At 45.3% G+C, this 22,855-nt stretch overlaps 20 non-coding genes and 1 pseudogene across 20 annotated transcripts; all 21 read right to left on the bottom strand.

The window, feature by feature from the left end:
* Nucleotides 1–1,000: 1,000 nt before the first annotated feature.
* LOC146750540 (U1 spliceosomal RNA) lies at nucleotides 1,001–1,165 on the bottom strand. The gene has a single exon (XR_014930184.1). It is a non-coding gene; the product is annotated as a U1 spliceosomal RNA (small nuclear RNA).
* A 625-nt stretch (nucleotides 1,166–1,790) lies between these two features.
* LOC146750539 (U1 spliceosomal RNA) lies at nucleotides 1,791–1,955 on the bottom strand. The gene has a single exon (XR_014930653.1). It is a non-coding gene; the product is annotated as a U1 spliceosomal RNA (small nuclear RNA).
* A 631-nt stretch (nucleotides 1,956–2,586) lies between these two features.
* On the bottom strand, nucleotides 2,587–2,751 carry LOC146750538 (U1 spliceosomal RNA). The gene has a single exon (XR_014930177.1). It is a non-coding gene; the product is annotated as a U1 spliceosomal RNA (small nuclear RNA).
* A 1,179-nt stretch (nucleotides 2,752–3,930) lies between these two features.
* LOC146750537 (U1 spliceosomal RNA) lies at nucleotides 3,931–4,095 on the bottom strand. The gene has a single exon (XR_014930176.1). It is a non-coding gene; the product is annotated as a U1 spliceosomal RNA (small nuclear RNA).
* A 625-nt stretch (nucleotides 4,096–4,720) lies between these two features.
* Nucleotides 4,721–4,885, bottom strand: LOC146750536 (U1 spliceosomal RNA). Its single transcript, XR_014930651.1, has one exon. It is a non-coding gene; the product is annotated as a U1 spliceosomal RNA (small nuclear RNA).
* A 631-nt stretch (nucleotides 4,886–5,516) lies between these two features.
* LOC146750535 (U1 spliceosomal RNA) lies at nucleotides 5,517–5,681 on the bottom strand. Its single transcript, XR_014930172.1, has one exon. It is a non-coding gene; the product is annotated as a U1 spliceosomal RNA (small nuclear RNA).
* A 625-nt stretch (nucleotides 5,682–6,306) lies between these two features.
* Nucleotides 6,307–6,471, bottom strand: LOC146750534 (U1 spliceosomal RNA). The gene has a single exon (XR_014930171.1). It is a non-coding gene; the product is annotated as a U1 spliceosomal RNA (small nuclear RNA).
* Nucleotides 6,472–7,094: 623 nt separating this feature from the next.
* LOC146750533 (U1 spliceosomal RNA) lies at nucleotides 7,095–7,259 on the bottom strand. Its single transcript, XR_014930657.1, has one exon. It is a non-coding gene; the product is annotated as a U1 spliceosomal RNA (small nuclear RNA).
* Nucleotides 7,260–7,884: 625 nt separating this feature from the next.
* Nucleotides 7,885–8,049, bottom strand: LOC146750532 (U1 spliceosomal RNA). Its single transcript, XR_014930168.1, has one exon. It is a non-coding gene; the product is annotated as a U1 spliceosomal RNA (small nuclear RNA).
* Nucleotides 8,050–8,674: 625 nt separating this feature from the next.
* LOC146750531 (U1 spliceosomal RNA) lies at nucleotides 8,675–8,839 on the bottom strand. Its single transcript, XR_014930691.1, has one exon. It is a non-coding gene; the product is annotated as a U1 spliceosomal RNA (small nuclear RNA).
* Nucleotides 8,840–9,464: 625 nt separating this feature from the next.
* LOC146750530 (U1 spliceosomal RNA) lies at nucleotides 9,465–9,629 on the bottom strand. Its single transcript, XR_014930690.1, has one exon. It is a non-coding gene; the product is annotated as a U1 spliceosomal RNA (small nuclear RNA).
* A 625-nt stretch (nucleotides 9,630–10,254) lies between these two features.
* On the bottom strand, nucleotides 10,255–10,419 carry LOC146750529 (U1 spliceosomal RNA). Its single transcript, XR_014930689.1, has one exon. It is a non-coding gene; the product is annotated as a U1 spliceosomal RNA (small nuclear RNA).
* A 1,179-nt stretch (nucleotides 10,420–11,598) lies between these two features.
* On the bottom strand, nucleotides 11,599–11,763 carry LOC146750528 (U1 spliceosomal RNA). The gene has a single exon (XR_014930688.1). It is a non-coding gene; the product is annotated as a U1 spliceosomal RNA (small nuclear RNA).
* A 625-nt stretch (nucleotides 11,764–12,388) lies between these two features.
* On the bottom strand, nucleotides 12,389–12,553 carry LOC146750527 (U1 spliceosomal RNA). The gene has a single exon (XR_014930650.1). It is a non-coding gene; the product is annotated as a U1 spliceosomal RNA (small nuclear RNA).
* Nucleotides 12,554–13,184: 631 nt separating this feature from the next.
* Nucleotides 13,185–13,349, bottom strand: LOC146750526 (U1 spliceosomal RNA). Its single transcript, XR_014930687.1, has one exon. It is a non-coding gene; the product is annotated as a U1 spliceosomal RNA (small nuclear RNA).
* A 625-nt stretch (nucleotides 13,350–13,974) lies between these two features.
* LOC146750525 (U1 spliceosomal RNA) lies at nucleotides 13,975–14,139 on the bottom strand. The gene has a single exon (XR_014930610.1). It is a non-coding gene; the product is annotated as a U1 spliceosomal RNA (small nuclear RNA).
* A 1,030-nt stretch (nucleotides 14,140–15,169) lies between these two features.
* Nucleotides 15,170–15,334, bottom strand: LOC146750524 (U1 spliceosomal RNA). The gene has a single exon (XR_014930686.1). It is a non-coding gene; the product is annotated as a U1 spliceosomal RNA (small nuclear RNA).
* A 625-nt stretch (nucleotides 15,335–15,959) lies between these two features.
* LOC146750523 (U1 spliceosomal RNA) lies at nucleotides 15,960–16,124 on the bottom strand. Its single transcript, XR_014930685.1, has one exon. It is a non-coding gene; the product is annotated as a U1 spliceosomal RNA (small nuclear RNA).
* A 623-nt stretch (nucleotides 16,125–16,747) lies between these two features.
* On the bottom strand, nucleotides 16,748–16,912 carry LOC146750522 (U1 spliceosomal RNA). Its single transcript, XR_014930656.1, has one exon. It is a non-coding gene; the product is annotated as a U1 spliceosomal RNA (small nuclear RNA).
* Nucleotides 16,913–17,537: 625 nt separating this feature from the next.
* On the bottom strand, nucleotides 17,538–17,702 carry LOC146750521 (U1 spliceosomal RNA). Its single transcript, XR_014930684.1, has one exon. It is a non-coding gene; the product is annotated as a U1 spliceosomal RNA (small nuclear RNA).
* Nucleotides 17,703–18,327: 625 nt separating this feature from the next.
* LOC144356621 (U1 spliceosomal RNA) lies at nucleotides 18,328–18,462 on the bottom strand (annotated as a pseudogene).
* Nucleotides 18,463–22,855: the final 4,393 nt, after the last annotated feature.

Below are 22,855 nucleotides of genomic sequence, written 5' to 3'. Positions count from 1 at the left end.
CCACGAAATGCGTTGTATATACTGAAAATTCGCGACAAACTTGGCCACAAAGGATTCTGGGTAGAGAGAGAGAGAGATTATGCACGCACACCAGGCGGCACTAATCCCATGCCAGCGATCATCCTATCAGCGTCCGTAGCCCCCCAAATCATATGGTTGCTGTCAACCAATGGGTTTTCTTTTATGCGAAACGCGGCGTGTGAGGGCGTCAGTACTCGACAAGTACAGGTGACCTGTGGATCTGGCCAACTCTCGATTATTTCATTGCTTAGTACATCGAAAACCTGTCCATTTTTAATAAATAATAATAACTTGATCAATGGTCGACATTTCCTTGAAAATCTAGTTAGGAAACCCACATTGTTCTCACATTAGGCGGATCTGCGCGATTTCTCACTAGAGATGACCAATGTAAGAAATTAGATCTGATTTTTTAGTTTCATTATCAGACACGACGGTGAGTGCCAAGAGATTATCATTGCACACAATAGACTGGTAATGTCATGACTTAAATATTAACCACATGATTTTAATGGTCGCTCATGGACATTTGACTCCACGAAATGCGTTGTATATACTGAAAATTCGCGACAAACTTGGCCACAAAGGATTCTGGGTAGAGAGAGAGAGATTATGCACGCACACCAAGCGGCACTAATCCCATGCCAGCGATCATCCTATCAGCGTCCGTAGCCCCCCAAATCATGTGGTTGCTGTCAACCAATGGGTTTTCTTTTATGCGAAACGCGGCGTGTGAGGGCGTCAGTACTCGACAAGTACAGGTGACCTGTGGATCTGGCCAACTCTCGATTATTTCATTGCTTAGTACATCGAAAACCTGTCCATTTTTAATAAATAATAATAACTTGATCAATGGTCGACATTTCCCTGAAAATCTAGTTAGGAAACCCACATTGTTCTCACATGAGGCGGATCTGCGCGATTTCTCACTAGAGATGACCAATGTAAGAAATTAGATCTGATTTTTTAGTTTCATTATCAGGGGATAGCGCGAACGCAGTCCCCCACTAACATAAATTATGCGCCCGAGTCGCCCACATTTGGGGCGATCGCAGGTGTCAGCCCAGCCGAAGTGCAATGGGAGGGCCTCTCCCTGAGGGAACCGCCTCCATGATCACGGTTAACCCCTACGCCAGGTAAGTATGCCATTGACTGTCAACAACGGAGTACCCCATGGAATGAAACAAAACAGACACGACGGTGAGTGCCAAGAGCATCTGGAAAAAATCGTATTCTAACTAGTAGTTGCACACAATAGACTGGTAATGTCATGACTTAAGTATTAACCACATGATTTTAATGGTCGCTCATGGACATTTGACTCCACGAAATGCGTTGTATATACTGAAAATTCGCGACAAACTTGGCCACAAAGGATTCTGGGTAGAGAGAGAGAGATTATGCACGCACACCAAGCGGCACTAATCCCATGCCAGCGATCATCCTATCAGCGTCCGTAGCCCCCCCCCAAATCATATGGTTGCTGTCAACCAATGGGTTTTCTTTTATGCGAAACGCGGCGTGTGAGGGCGTCAGTACTCGACAAGTACAGGTGACCTGTGGATCTGGCCAACTCTCGATTATTTCATTGCTTAGTACATCGAAAACCTGTCCATTTTTAATAAATAATAATACTTGATCAATGGTCGACATTTCCCTGAAAATCTAGTTAGGAAACCCACATTGTTCTCACATGAGGCGGATCTGCGCGATTTCTCACTAGAGATGACCAATGTAAGAAATTAGATCTGATTTTTTAGTTTCATTATCAGGGGATAGCGCGAACGCAGTCCCCCACTAACATAAATTATGCGCCCGAGTCGCCCACATTTGGGGCGATCGCAGGTGTCAGCCCAGCCGAAGTGCAATGGGTAGGGGTCTCCCTGAGGGAACCGCCTCCATGATCACGGTTAACCCCTACGCCAGGTAAGTATGCCATTGACTGTCAACAACGGAGTACCCTATGGAATGAAACAAAACAGACACGACGGTGAGTGCCAAGAGCATCTGGAAAAAATCGTATTCTAACTAGTAGTTGCACACAATAGACTGGTAATGTCATGACTTAAATATTAACCACATGATTTTAATGGTCGCTCATGGACATTTGACTCCACGAAATGCGTTGTATATACTGAAAATTCGCGACAAACTTGGCCACAAAGGATTCTGGGTAGAGAGAGAGAGAGAGAGAGATTATGCACGCACACCAAGCGGCACTAATCCCATGCCAGCGATCATCCTATCAGCATCCATAGCCCCCCAAATCATATGGTTGCTGTCAACCAATGGGTTTTCTTTTATGCGAAACGCGGCGTGTGAGGGCGTCAGTACTCGACAAGTACAGGTGACCTGTGGATCTGGCCAACTCTCGATTATTTCATTGCTTAGTACATCGAAAACCTGTCCATTTTTAATAAATAATAATAACTTGATCAATGGTCGACATTTCCCTGAAAATCTAGTTAGGAAACCCACATTGTTCTCACATGAGGCGGATCTGCGCGATTTCTCACTAGAGATAACCAATGTAAGAAATTAGATCTGATTTTTTAGTTTCATTATCAGGGGATAGCGCGAACGCAGTCCCCCACTAACATAAATTATGCGCCCGAGTCGCCCACATTTGGGGCGATCGCAGGTGTCAGCCCAGCCGAAGTGCAATGGGAGGGCCTCTCCCTGAGGGAACCGCCTCCATGATCACGGTTAACCCCTACGCCAGGTAAGTATGCCATTGACTGTCAACAACGGAGTACCCCATGGAATGAAACAAAACAGACACGACGGTGAGTGCCAAGAGCATCTGGAAAAACTCGTATTCTAACTAGTAGTTGCACACAATAGACTGGTAATGTCATGACTTAAATATTAACCACATGATTTTAATGGTCGCTCATGGACATTTGACTCCACGAAATGCGTTGTATATACTGAAAATTCGCGACAAACTTGGCCACAAAGGATTCTGGGTAGAGAGAGAGAGAGATTATGCACGCACACCAGGCGGCACTAATCCCATGCCAGCGATCATCCTATCAGCGTCCGTAGCCCCCCAAATCATATGGTTGCTGTCAACCAATGGGTTTTCTTTTATGCGAAACGCGGCGTGTGAGGGCGTCAGTACTCGACAAGTACAGGTGACCTGTGGATCTGGCCAACTCTCGATTATTTCATTGCTTAGTACATCGAAAACCTGTCCATTTTTAATAAATAATAATAACTTGATCAATGGTCGACATTTCCTTGAAAATCTAGTTAGGAAACCCACATTGTTCTCACATTAGGCGGATCTGCGCGATTTCTCACTAGAGATGACCAATGTAAGAAATTAGATCTGATTTTTTAGTTTCATTATCAGACACGACGGTGAGTGCCAAGAGATTATCATTGCACACAATAGACTGGTAATGTCATGACTTAAATATTAACCACATGATTTTAATGGTCGCTCATGGACATTTGACTCCACGAAATGCGTTGTATATACTGAAAATTCGCGACAAACTTGGCCACAAAGGATTCTGGGTAGAGAGAGAGAGATTATGCACGCACACCAAGCGGCACTAATCCCATGCCAGCGATCATCCTATCAGCGTCCGTAGCCCCCCAAATCATGTGGTTGCTGTCAACCAATGGGTTTTCTTTTATGCGAAACGCGGCGTGTGAGGGCGTCAGTACTCGACAAGTACAGGTGACCTGTGGATCTGGCCAACTCTCGATTATTTCATTGCTTAGTACATCGAAAACCTGTCCATTTTTAATAAATAATAATAACTTGATCAATGGTCGACATTTCCCTGAAAATCTAGTTAGGAAACCCACATTGTTCTCACATGAGGCGGATCTGCGCGATTTCTCACTAGAGATGACCAATGTAAGAAATTAGATCTGATTTTTTAGTTTCATTATCAGGGGATAGCGCGAACGCAGTCCCCCACTAACATAAATTATGCGCCCGAGTCGCCCACATTTGGGGCGATCGCAGGTGTCAGCCCAGCCGAAGTGCAATGGGAGGGCCTCTCCCTGAGGGAACCGCCTCCATGATCACGGTTAACCCCTACGCCAGGTAAGTATGCCATTGACTGTCAACAACGGAGTACCCCATGGAATGAAACAAAACAGACACGACGGTGAGTGCCAAGAGCATCTGGAAAAAATCGTATTCTAACTAGTAGTTGCACACAATAGACTGGTAATGTCATGACTTAAGTATTAACCACATGATTTTAATGGTCGCTCATGGACATTTGACTCCACGAAATGCGTTGTATATACTGAAAATTCGCGACAAACTTGGCCACAAAGGATTCTGGGTAGAGAGAGAGAGATTATGCACGCACACCAAGCGGCACTAATCCCATGCCAGCGATCATCCTATCAGCGTCCGTAGCCCCCCCCCAAATCATATGGTTGCTGTCAACCAATGGGTTTTCTTTTATGCGAAACGCGGCGTGTGAGGGCGTCAGTACTCGACAAGTACAGGTGACCTGTGGATCTGGCCAACTCTCGATTATTTCATTGCTTAGTACATCGAAAACCTGTCCATTTTTAATAAATAATAATACTTGATCAATGGTCGACATTTCCCTGAAAATCTAGTTAGGAAACCCACATTGTTCTCACATGAGGCGGATCTGCGCGATTTCTCACTAGAGATGACCAATGTAAGAAATTAGATCTGATTTTTTAGTTTCATTATCAGGGGATAGCGCGAACGCAGTCCCCCACTAACATAAATTATGCGCCCGAGTCGCCCACATTTGGGGCGATCGCAGGTGTCAGCCCAGCCGAAGTGCAATGGGTAGGGGTCTCCCTGAGGGAACCGCCTCCATGATCACGGTTAACCCCTACGCCAGGTAAGTATGCCATTGACTGTCAACAACGGAGTACCCTATGGAATGAAACAAAACAGACACGACGGTGAGTGCCAAGAGCATCTGGAAAAAATCGTATTCTAACTAGTAGTTGCACACAATAGACTGGTAATGTCATGACTTAAATATTAACCACATGATTTTAATGGTCGCTCATGGACATTTGACTCCACGAAATGCGTTGTATATACTGAAAATTCGCGACAAACTTGGCCACAAAGGATTCTGGGTAGAGAGAGAGAGAGAGAGAGATTATGCACGCACACCAAGCGGCACTAATCCCATGCCAGCGATCATCCTATCAGCATCCATAGCCCCCCAAATCATATGGTTGCTGTCAACCAATGGGTTTTCTTTTATGCGAAACGCGGCGTGTGAGGGCGTCAGTACTCGACAAGTACAGGTGACCTGTGGATCTGGCCAACTCTCGATTATTTCATTGCTTAGTACATCGAAAACCTGTCCATTTTTAATAAATAATAATAACTTGATCAATGGTCGACATTTCCCTGAAAATCTAGTTAGGAAACCCACATTGTTCTCACATGAGGCGGATCTGCGCGATTTCTCACTAGAGATAACCAATGTAAGAAATTAGATCTGATTTTTTAGTTTCATTATCAGGGGATAGCGCGAACGCAGTCCCCCACTAACATAAATTATGCGCCCGAGTCGCCCACATTTGGGGCGATCGCAGGTGTCAGCCCAGCCGAAGTGCAATGGGAGGGCCTCTCCCTGAGGGAACCGCCTCCATGATCACGGTTAACCCCTACGCCAGGTAAGTATGCCATTGACTGTCAACAACGGAGTACCCCATGGAATGAAACAAAACAGACACGACGGTGAGTGCCAAGAGCATCTGGAAAAACTCGTATTCTAACTAGTAGTTGCACACAATAGACTGGTAATGTCATGACTTAAATATTAACCACATGATTTTAATGGTCGCTCATGGACATTTGACTCCACGAAATGCGTTGTATATACTGAAAATTCGCGACAAACTTGGCCACAAAGGATTCTGGGTAGAGAGAGAGAGAGATTATGCACGCACACCAAGCGGCACTAATCCCATGCCAGCGATCATCCTATCAGCGTCCGTAGCCCCCCAAATCATATGGTTGCTGTCAACCAATGGGTTTTCTTTTATGCGAAACGCGGCGTGTGAGGGCGTCAGTACTCGACAAGTACAGGTGACCTGTGGATCTGGCCAACTCTCGATTATTTCATTGCTTAGTACATCGAAAACCTGTCCATTTTTAATAAATAATAATAACTTGATCAATGGTCGACATTTCCCTGAAAATCTAGTTAGGAAACCCACATTGTTCTCACATGAGGCGGATCTGCGCGATTTCTCACTAGAGATGACCAATGTAAGAAATTAGATCTGATTTTTTAGTTTCATTATCAGGGGATAGCGCGAACGCAGTCCCCCACTAACATAAATTATGCGCCCGAGTCGCCCACATTTGGGGCGATCGCAGGTGTCAGCCCAGCCGAAGTGCAATGGGAGGGCCTCTCCCTGAGGGAACCGCCTCCATGATCACGGTTAACCCCTACGCCAGGTAAGTATGCCATTGACTGTCAACAACGGAGTACCCCATGCAATGAAACAAAACAGACACGACGGTGAGTGCCAAGAGCATCTGGAAAAAATCGTATTCTAACTAGTAGTTGCACACAATAGACTGGTAATGTCATGACTTAAATATTAACCACATGATTTTAATGGTCGCTCATGGACATTTGACTCCACGAAATGCGTTGTATATACTGAAAATTCGCGACAAACTTGGCCACAAAGGATTCTGGGTAGAGAGAGAGAGATTATGCACGCACACCAAGCGGCACTAATCCCATGCCAGCGATCATCCTATCAGCGTCCGTAGCCCCCCAAATCATATGGTTGCTGTCAACCAATGGGTTTTCTTTTATGCGAAACGCGGCGTGTGAGGGCGTCAGTACTCGACAAGTACAGGTGACCTGTGGATCTGGCCAACTCTCGATTATTTCATTGCTTAGTACATCGAAAACCTGTCCATTTTTAATAAATAATAATAACTTGATCAATGGTCGACATTTCCCTGAAAATCTAGTTAGGAAACCCACATTGTTCTCACATGAGGCGGATCTGCGCGATTTCTCACTAGAGATGACCAATGTAAGAAATTAGATCTGATTTTTTAGTTTCATTATCAGGGGATAGCGCGAACGCAGTCCCCCACTAACATAAATTATGCGCCCGAGTCGCCCACATTTGGGGCGATAGCAGGTGTCAGCCCAGCCGAAGTGCAATGGGAGGGCCTTTCCCTGAGGGAACCGCCTCCATGATCACGGTTAACCCCTACGCCAGGTAAGTATGCCATTGACTGTCAACAACGGAGTACCCCATGGAATGAAACAAAACAGACACGACGGTGAGTGCCAAGAGCATCTGGAAAAAATCGTATTCTAACTAGTAGTTGCACACAATAGACTGGTAATGTCATGACTTAAATATTAACCACATGATTTTAATGGTCGCTCATGGACATTTGACTCCACGAAATGCGTTGTATATACTGAAAATTCGCGACAAACTTGGCCACAAAGGATTCTGGGTAGAGAGAGAGAGAGATTATGCACGCACACCAAGCGGCACTAATCCCATGCCAGCAATCATCCTATCAGCGTCCGTAGCCCCCCAAATCATATGGTTGCTGTCAACCAATGGGTTTTCTTTTATGCGAAACGCGGCGTGTGAGGGCGTCAGTACTCGACAAGTACAGGTGACCTGTGGATCTGGCCAACTCTCGATTATTTCATTGCTTAGTACATCGAAAACCTGTCCATTTTTAATAAATAATAATAACTTGATCAATGGTCGACATTTCCCTGAAAATCTAGTTAGGAAACCCACATTGTTCTCACATGAGGCGTATCTGCACGATTTATCACTAGAGATGACCAATGTAAGAAATTAGATCTGATTTTTTAGTTTCATTATCAGGGGATAGCGCGAACGCAGTCCCCCACTAACATAAATTATGCGCCCGAGTCGCCCACATTTGGGGCGATCGCAGGTGTCAGCCCAGCCGAAGTGCAATGGGAGGGCCTCTCCCTGAGGGAACCGCCTCCATGATCACGGTTAACCCCTACGCCAGGTAAGTATGCCATTGACTGTCAACAACGGAGTACCCCATGGAATGAAACAAAACAGACACGACGGTGAGTGCCAAGAGCATCTGGAAAAAATCGTATTCTAACTAGTAGTTGCACACAATAGACTGGTAATGTCATGACTTAAATATTAACCACATGATTTTAATGGTCGCTCATGGACAGTTGACTACACGAAATACGTTGTATATACTGAAAATTCGCGACAAACTTGGCCACAAAGGATTCTGGGTAGAGAGAAAGAGAGATTATGCACGCACACCAAGCGGCACTAATCCCATGCCAGCGATCATCCTATCAGCGTCCGTAGCCCCCCAAATCATATGGTTGCTGTCAACCAATGGGTTTTCTTTTATGCGAAACGCGGCGTGTGAGGGCGTCAGTACTCGACAAGTACAGGTGACCTGTGGATCTGGCCAACTCTCGATTATTTCATTGCTTAGTACATCGAAAACCTGTCCATTTTTAATAAATAATAATAACTTGATCAATGGTCGACATTTCCCTGAAAATCTAGTTAGGAAACCCACATTGTTCTCACATGAGGCGGATCTGCGCGATTTCTCACTAGAGATGACCAATGTAAGAAATTAGATCTGATTTTTTAGTTTCATTATCAGGGGATAGCGCGAACGCAGTCCCCCACTAACATAAATTATGCGCCCGAGTCGCCCACATTTGGGGCGATCGCAGGTGTCAGCCCAGCCGAAGTGCAATGGGAGGGCCTCTCCCTGAGGGAACCGCCTCCATGATCACGGTTAACCCCTACGCCAGGTAAGTATGCCATTGACTGTCAACAACGGAGTACCCCATGGAATGAAACAAAACAGACACGACGGTGAGTGCCAAGAGCATCTGGAAAAAATCGTATTCTAACTAGTAGTTGCACACAATAGACTGGTAATGTCATGACTTAAATATTAACCACATGATTTTAATGGTCGCTCATGGACATTTGACTCCACGAAATGCGTTGTATATATTGAAAATTCGCGACAAACTTGGCCACAAAGGATTCTGGGTAGAGAGAGAGAGAGATTATGCACGCACACCAAGCGGCACTAATCCCATGCCAGCGATCATCCTATCAGCGTCCGTAGCCCCCCAAATCATATGGTTGCTGTCAACCAATGGGTTTTCTTTTATGCGAAACGCGGCGTGTGAGGGCGTCAGTACTCGACAAGTACAGGTGACCTGTGGATCTGGCCAACTCTCGATTATTTCATTGCTTAGTACATCGAAAACCTGTCCATTTTTAATAAATAATAATAACTTGATCAATGGTCGACATTTCCCTGAACATCTAGTTAGGAAACCCACATTGTTCTCACATGAGGCGGATCTGCGCGATTTCTCACTAGAGATGACCAATGTAAGAAATTAGATCTGATTTTTTAGTTTCATTATCAGGGGATAGCGCGAACGCAGTCCCCCACTAACATAAATTATGCGCCCGAGTCGCCCACATTTGGGGCGATCGCAGGTGTCAGCCCAGCCGAAGTGCAATGGGAGGGCCTCTCCCTGAGGGAACCGCCTCCATGATCACGGTTAACCCCTACGCCAGGTAAGTATGCCATTGACTGTCAACAACGGAGTACCCCATGGAATGAAACAAAACAGACACGACGGTGAGTGCCAAGAGCATCTGGAAAAAATCGTATTCTAACTCGTAATTGCACACAATAGACTGGTAATGTCATGACTTAAATATTAACCACATGATTTTAATGGTCGCTCATGGACATTTGACTCCACGAAATGCGTTGTATATACTGAAAATTCGCGACAAACTTGGCTACAAAGGATTCTGGGTAGAGAGAGAGAGAGATTATGCACGCACACCAAGCGGCACTAATCCCATGCCAGCGATCATCCTATCAGCGTCCGTAGCCCCCCAAATCATGTGGTTGCTGTCAACCAATGGGTTTTCTTTTATGCGAAACGCGGCGTGTGAGGGCGTCAGTACTCGACAAGTACAGGTGACCTGTGGATCTGGCCAACTCTCGATTATTTCATTGCTTAGTACATCGAAAACCTGTCCATTTTTAATAAATAATAATAACTTGATCAATGGTCGACATTTCCCTGAAAATCTAGTTAGGAAACCCACATTGTTCTCACATGAGGCGGATCTGCGCGATTTCTCACTAGAGATGACCAATGTAAGAAATTAGATCTGATTTTTTAGTTTCATTATCAGGGGATAGCGCGAACGCAGTCCCCCACTAACATAAATTATGCGCCCGAGTCGCCCACATTTGGGGCGATCGCAGGTGTCAGCCCAGCCGAAGTGCAATGGGAGGGCCTCTCCCTGAGGGAACCGCCTCCATGATCACGGTTAACCCCTACGCCAGGTAAGTATGCCATTGACTGTCAACAACGGAGTACCCCATGGAATGAAACAAAACAGACACGACGGTGAGTGCCAAGAGCATCTGGAAAAAATCGTATTCTAACTAGTAGTTGCACACAATAGACTGGTAATGTCATGACTTAAATATTAACCACATGATTTTAATGGTCGCTCATGGATATTTGACTCCACGAAATGCGTTGTATATACTGAAAATTCGCGACAAACTTGGCCACAAAGGATTCTGGGTAGAGAGAGAGAGAGATTATGCACGCACACCAGGCGGCACTAATCCCATGCCAGCGATCATCCTATCAGCGTCCGTAGCCCCCCAAATCATATGGTTGCTGTCAACCAATGGGTTTTCTTTTATGCGAAACGCGGCGTGTGAGGGCGTCAGTACTCGACAAGTACAGGTGACCTGTGGATCTGGCCAACTCTCGATTATTTCATTGCTTAGTACATCGAAAACCTGTCCATTTTTAATAAATAATAATAACTTGATCAATGGTCGACATTTCCTTGAAAATCTAGTTAGGAAACCCACATTGTTCTCACATTAGGCGGATCTGCGCGATTTCTCACTAGAGATGACCAATGTAAGAAATTAGATCTGATTTTTTAGTTTCATTATCAGACACGACGGTGAGTGCCAAGAGATTATCATTGCACACAATAGACTGGTAATGTCATGACTTAAATATTAACCACATGATTTTAATGGTCGCTCATGGACATTTGACTCCACGAAATGCGTTGTATATACTGAAAATTCGCGACAAACTTGGCCACAAAGGATTCTGGGTAGAGAGAGAGAGATTATGCACGCACACCAAGCGGCACTAATCCCATGCCAGCGATCATCCTATCAGCGTCCGTAGCCCCCCAAATCATGTGGTTGCTGTCAACCAATGGGTTTTCTTTTATGCGAAACGCGGCGTGTGAGGGCGTCAGTACTCGACAAGTACAGGTGACCTGTGGATCTGGCCAACTCTCGATTATTTCATTGCTTAGTACATCGAAAACCTGTCCATTTTTAATAAATAATAATAACTTGATCAATGGTCGACATTTCCCTGAAAATCTAGTTAGGAAACCCACATTGTTCTCACATGAGGCGGATCTGCGCGATTTCTCACTAGAGATGACCAATGTAAGAAATTAGATCTGATTTTTTAGTTTCATTATCAGGGGATAGCGCGAACGCAGTCCCCCACTAACATAAATTATGCGCCCGAGTCGCCCACATTTGGGGCGATCGCAGGTGTCAGCCCAGCCGAAGTGCAATGGGAGGGCCTCTCCCTGAGGGAACCGCCTCCATGATCACGGTTAACCCCTACGCCAGGTAAGTATGCCATTGACTGTCAACAACGGAGTACCCCATGGAATGAAACAAAACAGACACGACGGTGAGTGCCAAGAGCATCTGGAAAAAATCGTATTCTAACTAGTAGTTGCACACAATAGACTGGTAATGTCATGACTTAAGTATTAACCACATGATTTTAATGGTCGCTCATGGACATTTGACTCCACGAAATGCGTTGTATATACTGAAAATTCGCGACAAACTTGGCCACAAAGGATTCTGGGTAGAGAGAGAGAGATTATGCACGCACACCAAGCGGCACTAATCCCATGCCAGCGATCATCCTATCAGCGTCCGTAGCCCCCCCCCAAATCATATGGTTGCTGTCAACCAATGGGTTTTCTTTTATGCGAAACGCGGCGTGTGAGGGCGTCAGTACTCGACAAGTACAGGTGACCTGTGGATCTGGCCAACTCTCGATTATTTCATTGCTTAGTACATCGAAAACCTGTCCATTTTTAATAAATAATAATACTTGATCAATGGTCGACATTTCCCTGAAAATCTAGTTAGGAAACCCACATTGTTCTCACATGAGGCGGATCTGCGCGATTTCTCACTAGAGATGACCAATGTAAGAAATTAGATCTGATTTTTTAGTTTCATTATCAGGGGATAGCGCGAACGCAGTCCCCCACTAACATAAATTATGCGCCCGAGTCGCCCACATTTGGGGCGATCGCAGGTGTCAGCCCAGCCGAAGTGCAATGGGTAGGGGTCTCCCTGAGGGAACCGCCTCCATGATCACGGTTAACCCCTACGCCAGGTAAGTATGCCATTGACTGTCAACAACGGAGTACCCTATGGAATGAAACAAAACAGACACGACGGTGAGTGCCAAGAGCATCTGGAAAAAATCGTATTCTAACTAGTAGTTGCACACAATAGACTGGTAATGTCATGACTTAAATATTAACCACATGATTTTAATGGTCGCTCATGGACATTTGACTCCACGAAATGCGTTGTATATACTGAAAATTCGCGACAAACTTGGCCACAAAGGATTCTGGGTAGAGAGAGAGAGAGAGAGAGATTATGCACGCACACCAAGCGGCACTAATCCCATGCCAGCGATCATCCTATCAGCATCCATAGCCCCCCAAATCATATGGTTGCTGTCAACCAATGGGTTTTCTTTTATGCGAAACGCGGCGTGTGAGGGCGTCAGTACTCGACAAGTACAGGTGACCTGTGGATCTGGCCAACTCTCGATTATTTCATTGCTTAGTACATCGAAAACCTGTCCATTTTTAATAAATAATAATAACTTGATCAATGGTCGACATTTCCCTGAAAATCTAGTTAGGAAACCCACATTGTTCTCACATGAGGCGGATCTGCGCGATTTCTCACTAGAGATAACCAATGTAAGAAATTAGATCTGATTTTTTAGTTTCATTATCAGGGGATAGCGCGAACGCAGTCCCCCACTAACATAAATTATGCGCCCGAGTCGCCCACATTTGGGGCGATCGCAGGTGTCAGCCCAGCCGAAGTGCAATGGGAGGGCCTCTCCCTGAGGGAACCGCCTCCATGATCACGGTTAACCCCTACGCCAGGTAAGTATGCCATTGACTGTCAACAACGGAGTACCCCATGGAATGAAACAAAACAGACACGACGGTGAGTGCCAAGAGCATCTGGAAAAACTCGTATTCTAACTAGTAGTTGCACACAATAGACTGGTAATGTCATGACTTAAATATTAACCACATGATTTTAATGGTCGCTCATGGACATTTGACTCCACGAAATGCGTTGTATATACTGAAAATTCGCGACAAACTTGGCCACAAAGGATTCTGGGTAGAGAGAGAGAGAGATTATGCACGCACACCAAGCGGCACTAATCCCATGCCAGCGATCATCCTATCAGCGTCCGTAGCCCCCCAAATCATATGGTTGCTGTCAACCAATGGGTTTTCTTTTATGCGAAACGCGGCGTGTGAGGGCGTCAGTACTCGACAAGTACAGGTGACCTGTGGATCTGGCCAACTCTCGATTATTTCATTGCTTAGTACATCGAAAACCTGTCCATTTTTAATAAATAATAATAACTTGATCAATGGTCGACATTTCCCTGAAAATCTAGTTAGGAAACCCACATTGTTCTCACATGAGGCGGATCTGCGCGATTTCTCACTAGAGATGACCAATGTAAGAAATTAGATCTGATTTTTTAGTTTCATTATCAGGGGATAGCGCGAACGCAGTCACCCACTAACATAAATTATGCGCCCGAGTCGCCCACATTTGGGGCGATCGCAGGTGTCAGCCCAGCCGAAGTGCAATGGGAGGGCCTCTCCCTGAGGGAACCGCCTCCATGATCACGGTTAACCCCTACGCCAGGTAAGTATGCCATTGACTGTCAACAACGGAGTACCCCATGGAATGAAACAAAACAGACACGACGGTGAGTGCCAAGAGCATCTGGAAAAAATCGTATTCTAACTAGTAGTTGCACACAATAGACTGGTAATGTCATGACTTAAATATTAACCACATGATTTTAATGGTCGCTCATGGACATTTGACTCCACTAAATGCGTTGTATATAATGAAAATTCGCGACAAACTTGGCCACAAAGGATTCTGGGTAGAGAGAGAGAGAGATTATGCACGCACACCAAGCGGCACTAATCCCATGCCAGCGATCATCCTATCAGCGTCCGTAGCCCCCCAAATCATATGGTTGCTGTCAACCAATGGGTTTTCTTTTATGCGAAACGCGGCGTGTGAGGGCGTCAGTACTCGACAAGTACAGGTGACCTGTGGATCTGGCCAACTCTCGATTATTTCATTGCTTAGTACATCGAAAACCTGTCCATTTTTAATAAATAATAATAACTTGATCAATGGTCGACATTTCCCTGAAAATCTAGTTAGGAAACCCACATTGTTCTCACATGAGGCGGATCTGCGCGGTTTCTCACTAGAGATGACCAATGTAAAAAATTAGATCTGATTTTTTAGTTTCTTTATCAGGGGATAGCGCGAACGCAGTCCCCCACTAACATAAATTGCACGCACACCAAGCGGCACTAATCCCATGCCAGCGATCATCCTATCAGCGTCCGTAGCCCCCCAAATCATATGGTTGCTGTCAACCAATGGGTTTTCTTTTATGCAAAACGCGGCGTGTGAGGGCGTCAGTACTCGACAAGTACAGGTGACCTGTGGATCTGGCCAACTCTCGATTATTTCATTGCTTAGTACATCGAAAACCTGTCCATTTTTAATAAATAATAATAACTTGATCAATGGTCGACATTTCCCTGAAAATCTAGTTAGGAAACCCACATTGTTCTCACATGAGGCGGATCTGCGCGATTTCTCACTAGAGATGACCAATGTAAGAAATTAGATCTGATTTTTTAGTTTCATTATCAGGGGATAGCGCGAACGCAGTCCCCCACTAACATAAATTATGCGCCCGAGTCGCCCACATTTGGGGCGATCGCAGGTGTCAGCCCAGCCGAAGTGCAATGGGAGGGCCTCTCCCTGAGGGAACCGCCTCCATGATCACGGTTAACCCCTACGCCAGGTAAGTATGCCATTGACTGTCAACAACGGAGTACCCCATGGAATGAAACAAAACAGACACGACGGTGAGTGCCAAGAGCATCTGGAAAAACTCGTATTCTAACTAGTAGTTGCACACAATAGACTGGTAATGTCATGACTTAAATATTAACCACATGATTTTAATGGTCGCTCATGGACATTTGACTCCACGAAATGCGTTGTATATAATGAAAATTCGCGACAAACTTGGCCACAAAGGATTCTGGGTAGAGAGAGAGAGAGATTATGCACGCACACCAAGCGGCACTAATCCCATGCCAGCGATCATCCTATCAGCGTCCGTAGCCCCCCAAATCATATGGTTGCTGTCAACCAATGGGTTTTCTTTTATGCGAAACGCGGCGTGTGAGGGCGTCAGTACTCGACAAGTACAGGTGACCTGTGGATCTGGCCAACTCTCGATTATTTCATTGCTTAGTACATCGAAAACCTGTCCATTTTTAATAAATAATAATAACTTGATCAATGGTCGACATTTCCCTGAAAATCTAGTTAGGAAACCCACATTGTTCTCACATGAGGCGGATCTGCGCGGTTTCTCACTAGAGATGACCAATGTAAAAAATTAGATCTGATTTTTTAGTTTCATTATCAGGGGATAGCGCGAACGCAGTCCCCCACTAACATAAATTATGCGCCCGAGTCGCCCACATTTGGGGCGATCGCAGGTGTCAGCCCAGCCGAAGTGCAATGGGAGGGCCTCTCCCTGAGGGAACCGCCTCCATGATCACGGTTAACCCCTACGCCAGGTAAGTATGCCATTGACTGTCAACAACGGAGTACCCCATGCAATGAAACAAAACAGACACGACGGTGAGTGCCAAGAGCATCTGGAAAAAATCGTATTCTAACTAGTAGTTGCACACAATAGACTGGTAATGTCATGACTTAAATATTAACCACATGATTTTAATGGTCGCTCATGGACATTTGACTCCACGAAATGCGTTGTATATACTGAAAATTCGCGACAAACTTGGCCACAAAGGATTCTGGGTAGAGAGAGAGAGATTATGCACGCACACCAAGCGGCACTAATCCCATGCCAGCGATCATCCTATCAGCGTCCGTAGCCCCCCAAATCATATGGTTGCTGTCAACCAATGGGTTTTCTTTTATGCGAAACGCGGCGTGTGAGGGCGTCAGTACTCGACAAGTACAGGTGACCTGTGGATCTGGCCAACTCTCGATTATTTCATTGCTTAGTACATCGAAAACCTGTCCATTTTTAATAAATAATAATAACTTGATCAATGGTCGACATTTCCCTGAAAATCTAGTTAGGAAACCCACATTGTTCTCACATGAGGCGGATCTGCGCGATTTCTCACTAGAGATGACCAATGTAAGAAATTAGATCTGATTTTTTAGTTTCATTATCAGGGGATAGCGCGAACGCAGTCCCCCACTAACATAAATTATGCGCCCGAGTCGCCCACATTTGGGGCGATAGCAGGTGTCAGCCCAGCCGAAGTGCAATGGGAGGGCCTTTCCCTGAGGGAACCGCCTCCATGATCACGGTTAACCCCTACGCCAGGTAAGTATGCCATTGACTGTCAACAACGGAGTACCCCATGGAATGAAACAAAACAGACACGACGGTGAGTGCCAAGAGCATCTGGAAAAAATCGTATTCTAACTAGTAGTTGCACACAATAGACTGGTAATGTCATGACTTAAATATTAACCACATGATTTTAATGGTCGCTCATGGACATTTGACTCCACGAAATGCGTTGTATATACTGAAAATTCGCGACAAACTTGGCCACAAAGGATTCTGGGTAGAGAGAGAGAGAGATTATGCACGCACACCAAGCGGCACTAATCCCATGCCAGCAATCATCCTATCAGCGTCCGTAGCCCCCCAAATCATATGGTTGCTGTCAACCAATGGGTTTTCTTTTATGCGAAACGCGGCGTGTGAGGGCGTCAGTACTCGACAAGTACAGGTGACCTGTGGATCTGGCCAACTCTCGATTATTTCATTGCTTAGTACATCGAAAACCTGTCCATTTTTAATAAATAATAATAACTTGATCAATGGTCGACATTTCCCTGAAAATCTAGTTAGGAAACCCACATTGTTCTCACATGAGGCGTATCTGCACGATTTATCACTAGAGATGACCAATGTAAGAAATTAGATCTGATTTTTTAGTTTCATTATCAGGGGATAGCGCGAACGCAGTCCCCCACTAACATAAATTATGCGCCCGAGTCGCCCACATTTGGGGCGATCGCAGGTGTCAGCCCAGCCGAAGTGCAATGGGAGGGCCTCTCCCTGAGGGAACCGCCTCCATGATCACGGTTAACCCCTACGCCAGGTAAGTATGCCATTGACTGTCAACAACGGAGTACCCCATGGAATGAAACAAAACAGACACGACGGTGAGTGCCAAGAGCATCTGGAAAAAATCGTATTCTAACTAGTAGTTGCACACAATAGACTGGTAATGTCATGACTTAAATATTAACCACATGATTTTAATGGTCGCTCATGGACATTTGACTCCACTAAATGCGTTGTATATAATGAAAATTCGCGACAAACTTGGCCACAAAGGATTCTGGGTAGAGAGAGAGAGAGATTATGCACGCACACCAAGCGGCACTAATCCCATGCCAGCGATCATCCTATCAGCGTCCGTAGCCCCCCAAATCATATGGTTGCTGTCAACCAATGGGTTTTCTTTTATGCGAAACGCGGCGTGTGAGGGCGTCAGTACTCGACAAGTACAGGTGACCTGTGGATCTGGCCAACTCTCGATTATTTCATTGCTTAGTACATCGAAAACCTGTCCATTTTTAATAAATAATAATAACTTGATCAATGGTCGACATTTCCCTGAAAATCTAGTTAGGAAACCCACATTGTTCTCACATGAGGCGGATCTGCGCGGTTTCTCACTAGAGATGACCAATGTAAAAAATTAGATCTGATTTTTTAGTTTCTTTATCAGGGGATAGCGCGAACGCAGTCCCCCACTAACATAAATTATGCGCCCGAGTCGCCCACATTTGGGGCGATCGCAGGTGTCAGCCCAGCCGAAGTGCAATGGGAGGGCCTCTCCCTGAGGGAACCGCCTATTTTTGTTTTAGGGTGGCAAAAAAAAAAACCCTACTCTAAGACAAAGAATACCAACAACAACAAAAACAAAGGAAAATCTACTCTAACCTACAACTGTGCACCCTAGGCAGGCCAGCCACGCTGGGTCTAGGCACACGAGGTTACGATCCTCCCTGCCTGATCTTTTGAAACAGTTGTTAAACCAAAAGCACGACAAATAAATAAATAAAAGGCTAACAGACAACAGGAAAGATGAAACAAAAGACAGAAAAACAGAACCCTAAAGTTTAGATTTCACTTTGGAGTTGGTCTTTTCGATGAGGAATTGCCATTTTTCCGAGACGGTATCGGTGTCCTCATTATTGATGTCGGCTTCGATTCTGGAACTAATATACCTCTTGGTGTTTATGAGGACTTCTGCATATGTGACATGCTGTTTTTCAAAGTTGGCGTAGCATCTGGATTTCCAGATTTCATGTTTAATAACATTAACCATGTACAATATGACGGCCTGAATGTGAGCTTGGAGTGGCGAGGCGAGAATCCCATAGTACACAAGATTTTTGCTGCAGATAATGGTGATTCCGGTGTTATGACGGATATAGTGTTCGAGCCAGGACCAGAGCAAGGATGGTGTGTCACATTCTAAGAACAGGTGGTCGAGAGTCTCTACTTGTGAGCAGTCAACTCTTGGGCAGGAGCGATAAGTTATGCATCCCCAATGATATAGGGTGCTCTTTGTCTTCAGAGCCTTGTGAACGATTTTCCAGGCCAGCTCCTTCAACAGGTTATCCAGAAGAGGACTGTGGCACGATGCGAAAATTTTACTCCAGTTCATGTGGGGAGCTTTCAAGATGACGTGTGGGGTATGCGATAGTTTCTCAAGGAGAGTGGAATACACAGATTTTGTAGATATGATCGTCCAGTTGGATGTGCAGAGTGTCGCATGGTTTTGTTGACAAGACTTTCTGAGGTGAGCATGCCATTGTGGTGGGTCAGAAAAGTGCGGATACAGGTTAGACCAAGGCAGAGCCAGAATTGCTAGAAGGTTTTTATTCGCCCAGGACAGAGGGAAGAAGCGATCTGGGAGATCCGACACCATAGAACTACAGGAACTTTGAATAAAAATGGCATCAGCCTTCATTTGGATGTTAACCAGGCCCAATCCCCCTTCTTGTAGAGGCAGATAGAAAGTTTCCCGCTTTATAAATTCTTTCTTCCCAGACCACATGAAGTTGAAAACCAGAGGAGTGAGCGTCTGAATGACAGAGTTGGGAATATTGTAGATGTGTGCAATGTACCAAAGTGGTGCGGTAACGAGGTTGTTTATGACGATGACTTTTCCGACCATTGAGAGACGTCTCTTCTCCCATTGAGTAAGAGTGGTTTTAAACTTCTTGACGCAACTGTCCCAATTGACGGCACTCATATCGATGCTCCCAAACCAGAAGCCATTGATTTTGATTCTGACCCCCGTCCAGTCAATGTTATAAGGCTTGTCTGAACGGTTTCTCCAGCTTCCTAGGAAGAGACCTTTGCATTTCGTCATATTGAGTTCAGAGCCCGAAGCAGTACCAAATCTCTCAAAAAGTTGGAACAGAGCCTTGAACGACTTATTATCAGTAACCAGAGCTGTGGAGTCATCTGCATATTGGAGAAGTTTGCATTCAGTTTTTGATCCAGGTAGTTTCACACCTTTGATTTCGGTTGAACTCTGCACAGCTGCTGCAAGCGGCTCCATGAAAATGATGTACAGCAAAGGTGAGAGTGGGCAGCCCTGACGGACACCCCTAGATAAAGAAAAGGCAGGGGACACATGCCCATTGACGGTGACCGAACTCATGATATCATTGTAGATCGTCTTGATGTAAGAACAGAAGAGTGAGCCGCAATTCAGCTGCATGAGGGTTTTATATAGGAATTTCCACTCAACCCTATCAAAGGCTTTTTTCTGATCCAAAGAAACGATAGCACTGCCAAAGCCTCTGCTATTAGCAAAAGTGGTGAAATCTCTCAGGATGCGCACGTTTTGGTGAATTGACCGCCCAGCAACACCACAGGTTTGGAAAGGCCCGATAACAGATGGAAGAACAGAATATAAACGGGTGGCGAGAGCTTTCGTGACGATTTTGTAGTCAACGTTAAGAAGGGATATAGGTCTTTTATCCCCAGGGCGCACTGCTTCGTGATGATTACCTTCTTGGGGTGAAGGCTTATTCACCAGGGTGATTAGACCCTGACGCTGGGAGGTGGATAGTTGACCTTGTGTCATGGCGATATTAATAACTTGGGTGAAATCTTCTCCTAGATCTTCCCAGAAGAGCATATAAAATTCTTTGGGAAGACCATCCAAGCCCGGGGTCTTATTATCTTTCATGTTCTTCAGAGCATCATGTAACTCTTTCTGTATAATTGGTTTGTCAAGTTGTTGTTTTTGCATGTCAGAGAAAAACCTGGTGAGCTTGCCCAGGAAGAAATCTTGCTCCTTGCAGTCTAAGTTTGGTTGTGATGTATATAATTTACTATAAAATTGGGCAAAGACAGATGGGACTTCATCCGGATCTGACACCACTTTGCCTTCAGCATTGATAACACTGGAGACCAGCTTGCTCTTGCCACGTCTGCGTTCTGTAGTTAAAAAGACGCTTGACCATCTTTCCTGCTCTTGAATAAGTTGTGCTCGCGAGCGGATTTTCGCCCCTTCCAGTTTCCTAAGCTGTAAGTCATGAATTTTCTTTTTGGTAATGTGGTAGGATCCCAGGGTAGCCCGAGTACGGTCTCCCGAGTTAAGCTTATGTGTCAGTTCTTTAAAATGATGAAGAAGTTTGTTCAGCTTTGCTCTATTGTCTTGCGATATGCGTTTTGAGTGCGTGGTGATTAGTGATTTGGCCCGAGCCTTGACTGTGTCCCACCAGTCCAAAATAGAGTCAAAGGCAGGTTTAAGGGTCTTCCATTGTTGGATGTGTTTTCTTATGCTACTCCTGACTACAGGGTCTTGGAGGGTTGAGATATTACACTTCCATACACCTCGACCTCTTGCGATGGATGTTGGCATCTTGAGTACACAGGTGATGAATTCATGGTCAGAGAATGGACAAGGAATGATTTTAGATTCAGTGGTCATGTTTTTGGGGGTCAGAAACTTGTCAATTCTAGATGCAGAAGCGTTGTTGGCACTCCTCCAGGTGAATTCCTTCGTTGAGGGATGGGAAATGCGCCAGTGATCAGTGATATTATAGTCAGAGCAGATGGAATTAAGGACATCAGAGCCGGCCCGGACTTCTGGGCTATCAAGTCCACCAAGTTTGTCAAGCAGTGGATCACTGACACAATTGAAATCACCACATAGGATTGTCTCTTTGTTTGGGGGCAAATATTGAGCAAGAGAACCGAAGAAGCTAATGCGAGCCTGAGGATTATTGGGGGCATAGACAGAACACAAACGAAAGGAAGTGGTGCCATGCGTGATGGAGACAGAAACAACTCTGCCTTCAGAATCCGTATGAACTTCATTGTACTTCGCTTGGAAGGCTGGAGAGAAAAGGATGGCCACGCCTCTTGAGTGTTTAGACCCAAGGCTATACAGGATGCGTCCACCCCATTCCATCTCCCATTGCTCCGCATCATCACAAGAGCTCATATACGTTTCCTGGATGCAGATAAGGTCGAATTTGGCGCTATGGCAGTGGTTAAAGAAGGCGAGTCTGGAGGCTTGGTTGCGTAGTCCCTGGATGTTTATAGAGGCGATGGTAGTCATGATATTACTGGTTAAGGGTGAGACACTGCTGTAAACTTTCTATCGTCTGCTGCGATAAGAAGTGTGTATGTGTTGTGTGTACATGTTTTGTCCAAGCCAATGTTGTGCCGGAGGAAAATTTGCAGGCTGACACCGGACAAAATAATTTCACTCCCCTCTCTCCATGTTCCTTCTTACAGTGGGAACGCAGGCTGGCAAAGGATTCAGCAATGAATTCGCAACCAATGCTGGCGAACTGGTTGCAAGTAAACTTAGCATTTTTAGTAACAATTTCATGAAGTTTGGTCACTTCCGGTGGTTTCATTTTTTTTGCACTTTCATCTGTTTGACCATCATCTGAGAAGTGTCTTTTTCTATCTTCTGTTGGAGGTTTCGTGTTTTCTGGACCAGGGTGGGCTGTAGCTGGCTGCGGCAGTGTGACTATGGCAGTCTCATATGATGATTGAGAGCTTTCACCACTACTGTGGGCTGGTGTTGGTTGATCCATTTCATTGGTCATATTCTCCGTGTTGGCTGGGATCTTGGGTGTCTGTTTTTGGGTAACAGATGGTTCGTTTGATTTGGTAACTGGTAACCTAGAAGAGGCCGTGGGAGCATGAACAGGAGACTCAGACGGAGGGTTGGTGGTTGTGTTGGCGGTTGTGTTTTCTCCGGTGGTATT

This window comes from Saccoglossus kowalevskii, chromosome 1, assembly GCF_978046115.1.
Source record: "Saccoglossus kowalevskii chromosome 1, keSacKowa6.1, whole genome shotgun sequence".
Lineage (NCBI taxonomy): Eukaryota > Metazoa > Hemichordata > Enteropneusta > Harrimaniidae > Saccoglossus > Saccoglossus kowalevskii.
The sequence above is the reverse complement of the archived record's forward strand: the minus strand, read 5'-3'. Positions and strand labels throughout refer to the sequence as shown.